Genomic DNA, 12,998 nt, shown 5'->3' with positions numbered 1-12,998 from the left:
ATAAACTATGGCACTTTCCAAAGGATCCTCATCACCATCCTTGACTCCCTTGGTTAACTGACTTGGTTAACTGACTTTCCTTTTATTCCCCATCATTCCTTGCATGCAATCTCTTGAACATGTGCCACACAGTATAATAGGAATGTTTAGAAAAGACTAGATTTTTTTTTTTTTTATTGGTACTAGGGATCAAACTCACGACTGCCTGCTTGCAAGGCAGGTGCTTATGCCGCTGAGCTAAATCCCCAGCCAAAAGACTAGATTTTTAAACTATCTCTCCATTCCCAAAATGTAGCACAGTATGTGTGTAGAGTAGGACTTTCAAGATATATATGATGAATTATTTTATGCAAATCAATGGTAATCATCTGTCTACTTGCCTTCAATCTCATTCACACAGAGGATCCAGATAAGAAGCTGGTCTTGGAAGAAATCATTACATAAGACTTTGTTGCAAAGATTTATGCTTAGGACACAGAATCACTTTTGGCTCAGAAAAAAAGGAAGAACATTAGTATTTTTTATAGTTCTTTCAGAAAAGAATGAGTTGGCTCGAAGTTTTATAAAATTTAATGGTTGGTTTTCATCTTCAACACTCAAGGTTAAGGAGGAAAATTCGCATGTACCTTTCTGCAAATTCATCCCGGCAAGTGTCAAGCTGTTTTTGCCTAGGTTTACTGGCAAAACTTCAGCTTTCACATCTAATGGAATTAAAAACTGGGCAGCTTCCTCAAGTCTAGTGATCTCTTTGAAAACCCATCTGGCAATTCTTTCATTATTCTTTTGTTCTATTTGCAACATCTGGATACAGGGCTAATAACTCTTTAGTCATTAGTTGACCCTATAAAACTAGGGTTTTCTTGAACATCAGAGACATGTTTGAAAGATTCATTGTAGAGATAGCTGTTGGTAAATGCATACTTCACGGGCTGTTAGAACTTGTGTTGTTCTCTTCTCCACATTGTACTTATTTTAGGTATACTGGGTTTAAAGAGTGGTCACAGTTATACGTTCTTATTGAACATCTAAATTCACTAACTCAGCAGAGTTCTACAGCACAACTAAAGGTAAAGGTGTGTTTTACCAACTCTGCAGCCAATCCCCTGGCCAGTCTCACACCTCAGGGAACTTAGAGAAGTGGTTAAAGGGAGTAACATCGCTAGCTGAATGTGACAGATGACTTCTGTTAAAGGACAAACTCCCTCATAGAAGGGAGATAAAGTGAACAGAAAATAAGTAAATGAAAACAGAAACATGCCTGTCATGGTTTATGTTGGTGGCCCCCAGGCCTCATGAGTTTACATTATGCATCTGTAATTGGTTCATTTTATAATGCTTAGATTGATGGTGTCAGTGCTACACCCACATGGGGTGGAACCAGGATTTGATGTAATGGCAGGAAGAAGGTGTGTCTTGCTCTCTTGCTGGTTTCTGTCTTGCTGTTTGCAGGCACCATGAACTGTGGTCCCACCATGCCATCCTGCCTTGGAGCCAACTGAGTATGGATTGAAACCTCCAAAAACTGTGAGAAATAAACCTTTCCTTTCCCAACTTTGGTCATCAGATATTTTGTATCAGTGACAAGTAAAAAGCAACTAAGGCAATGCCTTTAGGGTTATATGTTTTTATTTCTCTTTATAGATTAAAAAAAGAACCCCAAAACAAACATGTTTATTCCAGAGAATTTATTGACAGGAAATGATTCATTTTGCAATTAACAAAGGATTAAAAGTTCTCTGATGTGTGTGTATATGTGTTTGGGTGTGTATTTGTGTTTTACTGGAGATTGAACCAGAGCCTTTGAACAGAGATACACCTCCATTCCTTTTTGTTTTTATTCTATTTTGAGGCAGTGTCTCACTGATTTTCTCAAGTTAAGTTTTTAAATCTGCCTGTCTCAGCCTCCCTTGTACTGGGATTATTAGTGTGTGTCACCATACTCTCAGCCTTTTTATTTCCCCCTGTGACTGATGTTTAATCCACCAGACTTGTATTTCATGGAAGCTTTATTTTCCTGGCATAGCCTCAAGACTAGTCTGACTCAGTCATTCCCAGAGAACTAGAACAGCATCCCTGTAGACAGTGGTGACTCTTGGAGGGCCCTGCTCAGGGTCAGTTACAGTACTCCTAGGAGTCCAGCCTGGACCCTCATAGCAAGTCATCCTGTCGTTACCCCCCGCTGAGGCACCTCCCATGTGCAACTTTTCAGAACCATGAAGTCTTTTGTCACAAGCCTCATTTGGTAAATGATAAGACAGGGCTAGGAAAACAAAGTAACTTGTCTGAATGGACACTTCTAATAAAAGACAGATGTACTGGCTTGTCTCTGTCTGTCTGTCTCTGTCTCTCTGTCTCTGACTCTGCCTCTCTCTCTTACACACACACACACACACACACACACACACACACACACACTGAAGGTTGAACTCAGGACCTTTGTACTTAGCTACAACCCCAACCCTTAAATTTTTTTTCTTTGTTAATTTTCAGACAGGGTCTTACTAAATCCCTAAGTTGCCCAGGGCTGGACTTAAACTTGCACTTCTCCTGCCTCAGCTTCCTGAGCTGCTGAGATGTTCCATCATGCCTGGCTAATATTTTTTTTTCCTAATTTTTAATCTTCCCTAACTTATTTGTCATTCCAGGCTCTCTTTTCAGCAATTAAAGGTGACTCACAATGTAAGCCTTGGGTCCCCAGCCTAAGTTAATTGTCTAAGTTCATGCTTGTTAGAAAGATATTCACCAAGCAGCTTGGGTGGAACCCTGTGAGCCCTTACCCTTCTCTCTGTTTAGGCTTTTGCATCTCCCACTTCTTCTTTAAGGTAAACATGTTATTAATCGCTAATGGTATATTAATAATTCATGTTAAACTGATGGTGATTCATACTAGATTTCTATTAATAATTAATACTGAATCAAATTGCAGTAGAGCAGTTGAGTTGAATCACTGGCTGGAAACTTGAAGATTGTCCTTCTAATTCATGGGGCTCAGCTGAGTGGTTTTGCTCCCCCAGGAGACATTTGGCACAGTTTGGGACATGCTGGACAACCATATCTCCAGAGGATACTGATGGATGTCCCAGGCACAGGCCATGGAACAGCTCATCATCCCACCACCATGACAGCTGCCCCCCGGCAAGGAATTTTGTGGCCCCAAGTGGCACTGTAGCTGAGCAACCCTGGTCTCATTGGATCGAAGAGGTTTGATTTCTATCCCTAGTTGTGAGATCAGTACTGAGACCCTCAGAGAGACAAATCACCTTGTATTTTGCCTCCAGGCAGAATAATGTAGCACACAAGTCCTGTTTTGTATTTGCTTTTTGAACAGCAGGAGAAACCGTGAGACCCTTATTATTAGAAGGTGGAAGGCAGCAGGTCGCCCCAAAGGTCGCAAATGCCAAGTCCCTGTCTGTTACATATCCACTGCTAAGCACAGCAGGCTGAGTAAGCAGGCCCACTGGGAGCACTGGGTCACAGGGCTGTGTCCTGGGCTGGGAAGGCCAGAATCCTGAGTGGCAAGGGTGCAGGCTGCAGCATCTGGGAGCAGAGGTCACAGAGTCCCGACTGCACTATCAGAAACTGTGACTGTCCTTCCTGTGACTGTCCTTCAAGAGCCTTGCCTGGCCCTGAGTAAAACTAGACTTATGGAGAATTGGTGTACAAAAAGACAATGTGCATTTTTCTGCTAAGTTGTTCTGTTTCTACTTGCAAAAAAAAAAAAATTACCTTTCAATCATTTTTCCTGCAATCTCACTTTTTTGTGTGTGATTTTCTGAAGTCTGAGGTGCCCTGGCATTCTCATGTGTTCCTCTTCAGCTTAGTAACTGGGGAGCCCTTGAGGACAGATAACCATCTTTTTGGTAAACCCAGGTCCTGGCACATGGCAGATCTTTAAAAAATATGTTTGCAAGAATACAGATTTTTGTGCAATGCAGGCCATGGTGAAAGATATCTAACATTTTCTTTGCTCATTGGTCTTTTATTTTAAAGTCACAGGTCCATAATAAGATGTCAACTAACCTGTTAGGGCAACCTGACTATAGGGCTCAAGCTGAGTTACCTTCATCGGCGAGTTGGTGCCTTAGGAGCCCTAAGGGATGTAGAGATAAATACATCATAATTTATGCATCTAGGAAGTTCAGTTCAGTGGGGAAAACAATTTAAAAGGAGATAGGTGGTGAAAAAAATTATGACACACACTAAAATAAGGCCACAAGCAAAAAGGATAAGAGCACAGAGATCAATGCTTAGAGAACTTCGTCCTGACAAGCAGAGTTTTGAAGGAGTCAGCATCTGATATTGGCAGATCCTTTCTAGTGTACCCAGAAATTGCTGCTTCCTAGGCTTGAGTAGGAACCTTACAACACCTGTTGTCATGATGTAATTGTCACTAACTTTTCAATGTAAAGAAAGGTTCCACAAAAAGTGCATAATTCATAAATATATAACTTAGTGAACTATGACAAAATAAGTGCACTTGTGCTGTCATCCAGGCTAAGAAAAGGAGCTCGATCCTCTGCCAGGAGCCCCTGTGAGTGCTCTCCCAACACTGCCTCTCTGCTCCCTGCTCTACCATTTCTAACACAGCGTACTGGTTTTGCTGATTTGAATCTTACAAAAATGGAATTCAAAAATGGTATTTCCATTAGTGTTTTAATTTTTTGCTTAAAATTGTCTCCATGAGAATGTCCATTTTTCCACATAGCTATAGTTGATTCATTTTGCTTGCAGTGTAGAGTACCATCATATGAATATACTGCATTATGCCATTGATGAGCTGCTTCAAATTTTGAGCAACTACAAGCATCCCTGCTATGGTTTTTTTCATAGGGATCTTTGGTGAACATGTGCATACTATATTCCTTCACTATTTATATATGTTGGAATGAAATTTCTAAATGCACTAAATGAATCTTTTGAAGACTAAAGGCACACAAATGTCTCCATGTATTCTGAATTGGTGGTGAAGTCTTTGCGCTAAGGTAGATACTGAGCGATATAGGAGATGATTCTAAACTGAGAGGGTTAATAAAGTAGGTACATTGTCAGAAAAGATGCTGCCCCTGCTTCCTTCATGGGCCCTCCTTGGGATATGGAAGTAAGTCCCAAACAGCCACAACCCCAAGTTCCAGCTCTGGATCCCATCTTAACGGTAGACCTCAGCCAAGCTGAAACCATGTGTTCTGGCAAGACTTTCCGTGTAAGCTAAATTAGGTTTCAATCCTGATTTATTAGGATTTTGTCAAATTGCTAATATCATCATTCTGCCCCCATCCATTTCATCAGAAGCATTTTAAATTCAGTCATCTTGAATCCGTCACAAACAGTCCCAAAGGTTTATTTGGCCTTATATTTCTTAACACAATTTATAGCATTCAAATATTGAGTTAGATCTCAGGACGACATTCATCAAGCCTACTATAAAATGCCCTTGGCTTTTTTTCTCATCATCCCTGTCATCTATCTTGGCAGTAAAAGTGCTGCTGCTTTTTACCTCTGTTCCATATGATCAGATAAAACCACTTTTCTTTCCTAGTCTTCTGTTCAGCAAGATCTAAGAACTCATCTACCTGAACTGCTTAAATCTCATTCCTTCTACAAAGCTTTGAAATAAGCTCACCTCTCCAATACATACTCCTCTGGATGCACCCCAGATTTGGTCTTTTTATGTTTCCCAATATAGGATTTATTTATATTGAGCAAGGGATATTTTATTTTCTAAGAAAAATCAGGTCTCTGGGACCTGCAAACATGTGTTCTTTTATGTTCATGGGACAAAAGGCTGAGACACTATGAACTAACACAGAAAGAAATCTCATTTATAGGGCCCATTGTGTAGAGCGGGTTACTCTCTAATAATGAAATCTTTACGGTTTCAGCCCATGTTGCAGCAGAGTTCCCAGGAATAACAGAGGTATATCTGCATCATCCTGAGCTCTCAGGGACTTTAAAAGTACAGAATGGGATCATCCAATTCCAGCACCACTTAATTCATAACTGGGGCATCTGAGATCTATAGAGACTACAGCAAAAGAAGCTCATCCTAAAAAGTTGTCAAGCAAAGTCCCAGATGTACCCCGGGTGTATTTTGGCATTAGTCATTTCCTGTGTCATGAAAATTCACATTGTGCAACTCCAAAATAAAAAGAGCATAGGCTTTGCACACAGGCAGCCCAAGTTTGCACTGAGCCTCTGCACTGTAGTGGATGCCCAGGCAGAGCAGTATTTTCTCCCCTTTCAAATGGAGTTTAACACCACTGCTTGCCTGGAAAATCATGGAGCACTCACAGTACCCAGTGTGCATTGCTAAGCTAACCAGTAATTCTAAAGAGCTGGGGAATGACACAGGCCCTGGACATTGAGGATAAAGACTTGAGAGTTCGGAAGCAGGTGGAACCTAGAAACAGATGGAGAAGCCAGTGGAAAGCATGAGTTTATCTGGAAAGGGTCCACCAATGCCTGGTTTAAGATTATAGGAGCCACTTAGACTGCCTGCCTCAGCTGATCATGATGGTACAGCTCTGGCAATTCAATTTCCTGCAGTTCTCTAGATCCTGTCTCGTGCCAGCCATTTATGTTGTGCTTGCAAAGATGAAAAGAGAAAAAGAAGACAAAGAAACTAATCAGTCTGCTTCCTGTTACAGTGCAAAAGCTACATCACATCCAAATGAGGCTTTCCTGCCCCCTCATTTATTACAGGTACTATCCACACAATGCGTGCTTAGGTCTCGTTTGAGTGGTAAACAAAAGCAGGGGTCCTGTAGTCTCCACATCATTCAGGACACCAGGCCTACTGCTGGACATGAGGATAAGTAGCCAAGCAATCATTAGTAAAGTCAGGAGGTTGAAATACAGTTAAGAGATAAACTCACTGGTGTCTGTGTCAGGAATTTAGCTTAATGGCATAAGCACCTGCCCTGGCAAGCACAAGGTCCTGAGTTTGATTTCCAGTACCAAAACAAACAAACAAAAAATGGAACGTGGAAGGTGAATTGGAGAAACATAACAGGAAACCAGCCTTCTTTAACCTTCCTTATATTTGGGAGTAAGAGTGGGTATAACAGTATCTCACAAGAGCAACACTCAATCTACATCTTTCCTATTTCCAAGCTTTGTTCTCCCTGTTCTAAACAACTGATCAGCCTGGTGCAGTAGTGATGAATCCGTCAAACACCGGCCACAACCCCTGTTCGTTATCACTGAAAGCTCTAAAAGGCTCACCGTCACTGGCCTCGTGTTTCTGTTTTCTCTCAAACTCCTCAATGAATTTCACAAATCTGCATTGTTGAATGAGTCCATGGCAATGTGAGAAAACTTCCTTTTCCTTGAAACTTTTATCTGGCTGTGCTCTTCTGTAGGGCCAGTTCCCAGCTGAAGTTGAATTTCTAGTTTGGAAGTGAATATGTGGCCACGTGATTTAACACATTCTTGTTTATAGAACTGGAAAAAAATCTGTCTTTAGAAACACACAGCTATAGATGAGACTGAAGATCACAGTTTACCAGCAGAGAATAGAGACAAAAACAATTCTGTATTTAGGTTCAGTGATCCCAAATTGAGACAGACCACTGTCGCCAAAACCACGCAAGTTAATGCCATGGTCTACAACACCTGGGTTCCACAAATACTGTGCCTCTCTCTCATCAGCAACACTGTGTCTCCAAAGCCATATTGGTTTTGCAAGACTGCCTACCACTTGGCATCATTACAGCTTGTGAGTATTTCCATTCAAGATTTCCCCATCTGACGCTGGATAGGCAGTCACGCCCTGGAGTGCTGGTGGTGGTGTTACAAGGGGATCAGCCAGAGAACATGGCACCTGCCTGTGGGTCATGTGGGAAATAACCAGGCAAAGCAGAGGAACACAGGGCATGGCTGCAAAGAAATAAATTAAACATGTTGCATGCTGTTGGTGTAGTCGGGTGACAGAAGTCCATCTGGATAGAATCCACTCTTAGGAAGCAGAGTCAGAGCTCGAAGGAGTCACAGATGCACAGATGTAGTGATTCTTAACCCACCTCAGTGAATCTGCAAAGTTAGGATTGTCTAAAGCTCTTTGTACTTGGGATATTTGCCCATGAATTATAGCATCTTTTCTGGGACACTGCAAATTAACTATGCTTTCCCAGGTTCATGAAAGCCCATCCATTTAATCCTATGTTAGGCTCCAAGAAATGGATAATGAGAAAAGTCAGAGCTGCTGTCTGCATCCTGGCAACTTCTATAGCAAAGTTGAATTGAAGTGCTATGCGGTGAGAAGAAAATATAGTAGGTTTTAATTTTTCTTTTGGTTGAAAATGATTACTGTATTTCAGCTCAGCAGGGGTCCTGATTTATGTAACATACTTTCAGAGGTGATTTCATGAACTTTGGACAGTTCTAATATGTATATGCAAGGAGTTCTCCCCTGCTTCCAACAGGAAATTTACAGGAGAAGGGTTAGGTGCTTTCCCATGTGCTTTGGACACCAGGTGGGTAGTGCCTACAGTGGTGCTTTGCCTATAAGTATTTGCTGCATTGAGTTAAAGCAGCAGAATAAACACATGCCCAGAGAAGAGAGGGCAGTACTGGGCTGAAAACAGAACTCAGTATTCCCCATTGCCCCCAAGAACACTCCAGCTGGAGCTGTCTGCTTATCAAAAGGGGTTGTGTTATGAACGATTGCAGATCCTTTACCCATAATACCTAAGCACCTATTTGTGAGAGTTTTTTTTTTAAAGGAAATGATGGTAAAGTTGCAAGTTTTGCTTCTAACTAGCTGCCTAGTCCTGAGAAAATTATGTAGCCTTTCTAAACCTCAGTCACTTCATCTGTGAAATGGGATCGCTCCAGTGGTGCCCTGGACCCAGCTCTCATGGGCTTTCAAGTGCTGATTATTCACTTTTCTTCCCAACAGAGAGGTTAAAAATGGCTGGGTAGACATATTCATATCATGGAAAGAATAAAATGCTAAAAATCAGAGCATTTTTAAAAATTTTTCTGAGGAACAAGTATTACACATTTGTGATAATTAAATAAGGTAAATCATATTGAAGAGTTAGTGTCTTATACAGGATAGGTACATGAGAATTGTGAATTGTTATATTTTAGAGACTTTAGGACTTTTCATTTTTATATTCCTGCATATATTAAACTAGGATGTGATATAATCAATAGCATCTTACTATTATATTTGGCAGTATCTTTTTTCAGTGACTTACAAAACAATGATTCCTACTAGCATCAATGGAGTGTTAAGAGTCGATGAAACATCAGTATTATCATCATCATCACAATCATTATCTTAGGGCCTTATACAGTCAACAAATTGTTTTTGATCTATGAGGGAAAACACACTGAAGTCACTTAAAAGTCTGTAGTGGCATTCAGCAGATTCTAGGGAAGATAATTTGAAGCAGACAAAACCTCTACTTCTTTCTCCTTATCTACAATAGACCATTTTTCCCTTCTCCAAATCCTCCAGCCAATCCCTTCCCCGGAGTGCTCTTAGCATGCATCAGCCTTCCAGTGAATGTGATGCCTCCACCCCAACTAGATCTGCACTGACAACTTGATAGCTTACTAGGTGTGGGGAGGTGAGATCCCTTACCAGAGGCACCTACAGCAAACAGAAGAATGCTAGACTGAGCTAGAGACTTTCTGGACATGAAGTCCCCATGCAGGTAGGTTACTGTTTGCAAAGCTGCTGGTTTTCATGCTCTTCCTGCCTGTAGGTACCATTGTTCATGTTACTCACACAGAGCCCAGATTCACTACATGTTTGTCAAATAAGCCAACAACTGTATGAATAACAATAATAAAGATATGCCAAATGAAACATTTTAATATACCAAATGACTGAATATTATTTAGGAAGTAATAAATTGAACTTGCATATCTGGCAGAAGAAATGTGAGTTGCTTTAGCTACCTTAAAGGGACAATTTGCTAGCATGTATTAAAATTTAATATGTGCCTGCCACATTGTCTGCTTCAGGGAAACATTCACGTTCAGGCAGAAAACAGCAAGCACGAGAGTCTGCAACCATATCATCTCTAGCAGTAACATACTGAAAAAAGCCTAAAAACCTACCAGTCAGAGAGAGGTAAAACACATGCCACTACCCTTAGGGTATGCATATGCAGCAGCCAGGAGGAATGAAGCCAATCTGGGTATATTGAGAAGAAAAAAATATTAGTGAGAGAAAAAACAAATTTGTCTAATGCTACATAATGTGATAATGTGTACATCTTAAAAATGTAAAACCAAACCATTTTGTGTTATAAAATAGGCTCTTAAATGAATAAGAAAATGTGATGGCAGTTACCTAAAGAAGAGAAAGCATAGGACCAAAGCAGATCTCAGCTTTGCTTTATGTTTGGTTTTAAAGTTTACAATCAAAATGTTTTCACACAGTATTTGTATGATTAGTTTCCAAAAAGGGAAGCATAGCTAGTGAACGCTCAGGCTGAAGCATCCATCTGTGCAGTGACTCTGAAGCACTCTCTGTGTCTGCACTGTGAATAGGGGAGCAGGGCTGCTCCACCCACTCTGCTCCGGGAGATCATGAACACAGGAAGCGGGTGCCCCCGCAGAGCCATTCTGTCATTGTGGGGGCAATCACTTCCGGGGCATATGGTAGACCTGCATGGACTGATAGGATGGCACTGGCCACAGTAGTTCTGCCTTCCTCCACTTCCTCCTTCTGCTGCTGCCCAGTGGGGAAGTGGATGGGGGAGTGAGGAACAAGGGAAAGGTGAAGGGAGGGGAGACTGCAGTCAACCAAGACCTCACTGCACTAAGAGCCAGGCTTTTCTCTAGCTGGGAGCACAGTCAACCAAGACACACATCACTGCACTGAAATCCAGATCCTTTCACAGCTGAGAGCTCAGGGGACCTCATATTTCTCCCCACCTTCTTCATCCCTTTGACTTCCCGCAAAGTGATCTGTCTGGTCTGGTTCTGAAAGCCAGCCTTCCTCACAGTAGTCAGAGAAGCAAGTGGTGCCTCAAAAAGTTATTTTGGTCACCCCTCTCTGGGAAGCTAGGACCTCAGCAAGAGTTGGAAAGAAATCACAATTCACAGGGGACATTGCATCTTCCTTCCTGGAAATGCAAAATATCTCTGTTGCCCCCTTTTGGTTCCAAATTCCCATGTATTCCCTAAAACTTTCACAAAGCATGATTCCGCCTCCTTTGGTCTCCATCTGACTGTCCATCCTTCTACCCATCCAATCACATTTACTTAGCATCAAATACTGTACAAAACACCAGTATTACTTTGCACCTAATATCTTTAAGTGTGAAGAATTTTGATGAAGGATTTGAGAATGGATGAGGTCAGTCAGGATTAGACTGGCCAAGAGTCAGGGGTATTGGTGAAGTTGGGAATAGTTGGGGCAGGTACATGCAAGCTACTGAGGCCAAAGCAGAATGGGCTGCAACACAGGTCAGCAACTCAACTCCCTTGTAATCATAGAGAGGAAAAAAGCAACTATAAATTAACAGAGAAGAAAGAGCTGTAGAATGCCTTTAGGATGGATTTTTACATAGCACAGGAGCATCGTTCTGAAGGATTTTATGTCTGCTAATGAAATACCAATAAAGACTATGGAGATACAAATATAGTTAAGTGATTTGGGACTGGGAACTAAATTTCTGCCAAAAGAAAGCTTGCTAAGAGAGAACGTGTTTTTCATTTTCCAAACCACAGGCAGTGGTTCCGTCATGCTGCAATCAAGGAGCCGAATCTCTATAACCAGGCAGTTTGAGCCTTCTACTTCCTTGACCAGCCTTTGCCATTTTAATTTTTTAAAATCAGTTCAATGACTCTCCTGTGCTCAATAAAACCAGCTGCAGGTTCTAACTTTCTTTCAAATGTCTTGCCACTTTTACGCCAGACAGGGCCAACATAAAAGCCCAGAAAGAAATCAAATAGCCTGTCAAACACTGGGTGGGCTGGGAGTGTTGGGAGAAAAGGGAACCTGCTGTGGACTTTGAGAGCTCCAGCACTGACAAAACACGTGAGATGATTCCTGAAGAGCCCAGGGGGAGCTCTGCAGGGACCAGGCAGTGCTCTCTGCTTCTTTAGGCTCTGACCCCATTCTCACTCACTATGATGCTGACAATTTGCAGATTTGTGAGACATTTGTTCGTGAAAGGAGCTAGTCAGTCATTTTTCACTGAGTCCTTAGAATAGACCTGAAGGTGGCATGAGGCTCGGGGACGGCTACAAACAGGGCCCAAGAAAATTCTAGAAGGGCTGACCCTTGTTGGGATGCAGTGCAGAGTTAGCAGCCTTAGAGCCCCGCTCCAGGACTCACGAGCTGTGCCTTTGACACTTATGCCTCAATTTTCTCTTCTGTAAGATGGGATTAAATATTCCCTTCTACTTCTTCTGGTGGTTAAAATTAAATAAGAAAGAATTAAAAGAAATAGGGGCTGGAGATTTAGCTCAGTGGTATAAGCGCCTGCCTTGCAAGCATGTGGTTGTGAGTTCAATCCCTGGTACGGATTTAAAAAAAAAAAAAAGAATTAAAAGAAGTAAACACAAAGTGTTTAGCTCTAAGACATTGGCATGATGACAATATACAAAGGTAGACTTTAGGCATCTTCTGAGGGCAGAGAGAGATAGAAGGCTCCTCGAGGTTCTAGGCATTTGTAAAATAAAGGCATGTCAGAGTCAAGCCCTATGTGCCTCTCAAGGGCAATGCAAGTGGTCTTGGAAATCCTTTCATTCTTTACTGTTCAATTCTATAGGGTTAGGACTTGAATTTCTTAAATATTCTAGTTGCAGAAACCATTTTTTTCCAAAAACAAAGTGGTTTAAAAAAAAGGGTCTATAAAACAAATGCATTCTATTTAGAATGTACATTAAGCCTTTTAAGAGGCAGTTTTCTAGGATAATTGCATTACCAGGAGTCTGGGCCAATTGTCCTTAACCCAAAAGTCACCTGGCTAGGATGCAAATAGGATTGCCTTTAAACTGAAGCCAAAATTGTAGTGCTTCTGTATCCCATA

This window comes from Cavia porcellus, unplaced genomic scaffold (assembly GCF_034190915.1).
Source record: "Cavia porcellus strain 051 isolate PalLab524CR breed Dunkin Hartley unplaced genomic scaffold, mCavPor4.1 scaffold_1, whole genome shotgun sequence".
Lineage (NCBI taxonomy): Eukaryota > Metazoa > Chordata > Mammalia > Rodentia > Caviidae > Cavia > Cavia porcellus.
Note: the sequence above shows the minus strand (reverse complement) of the source record.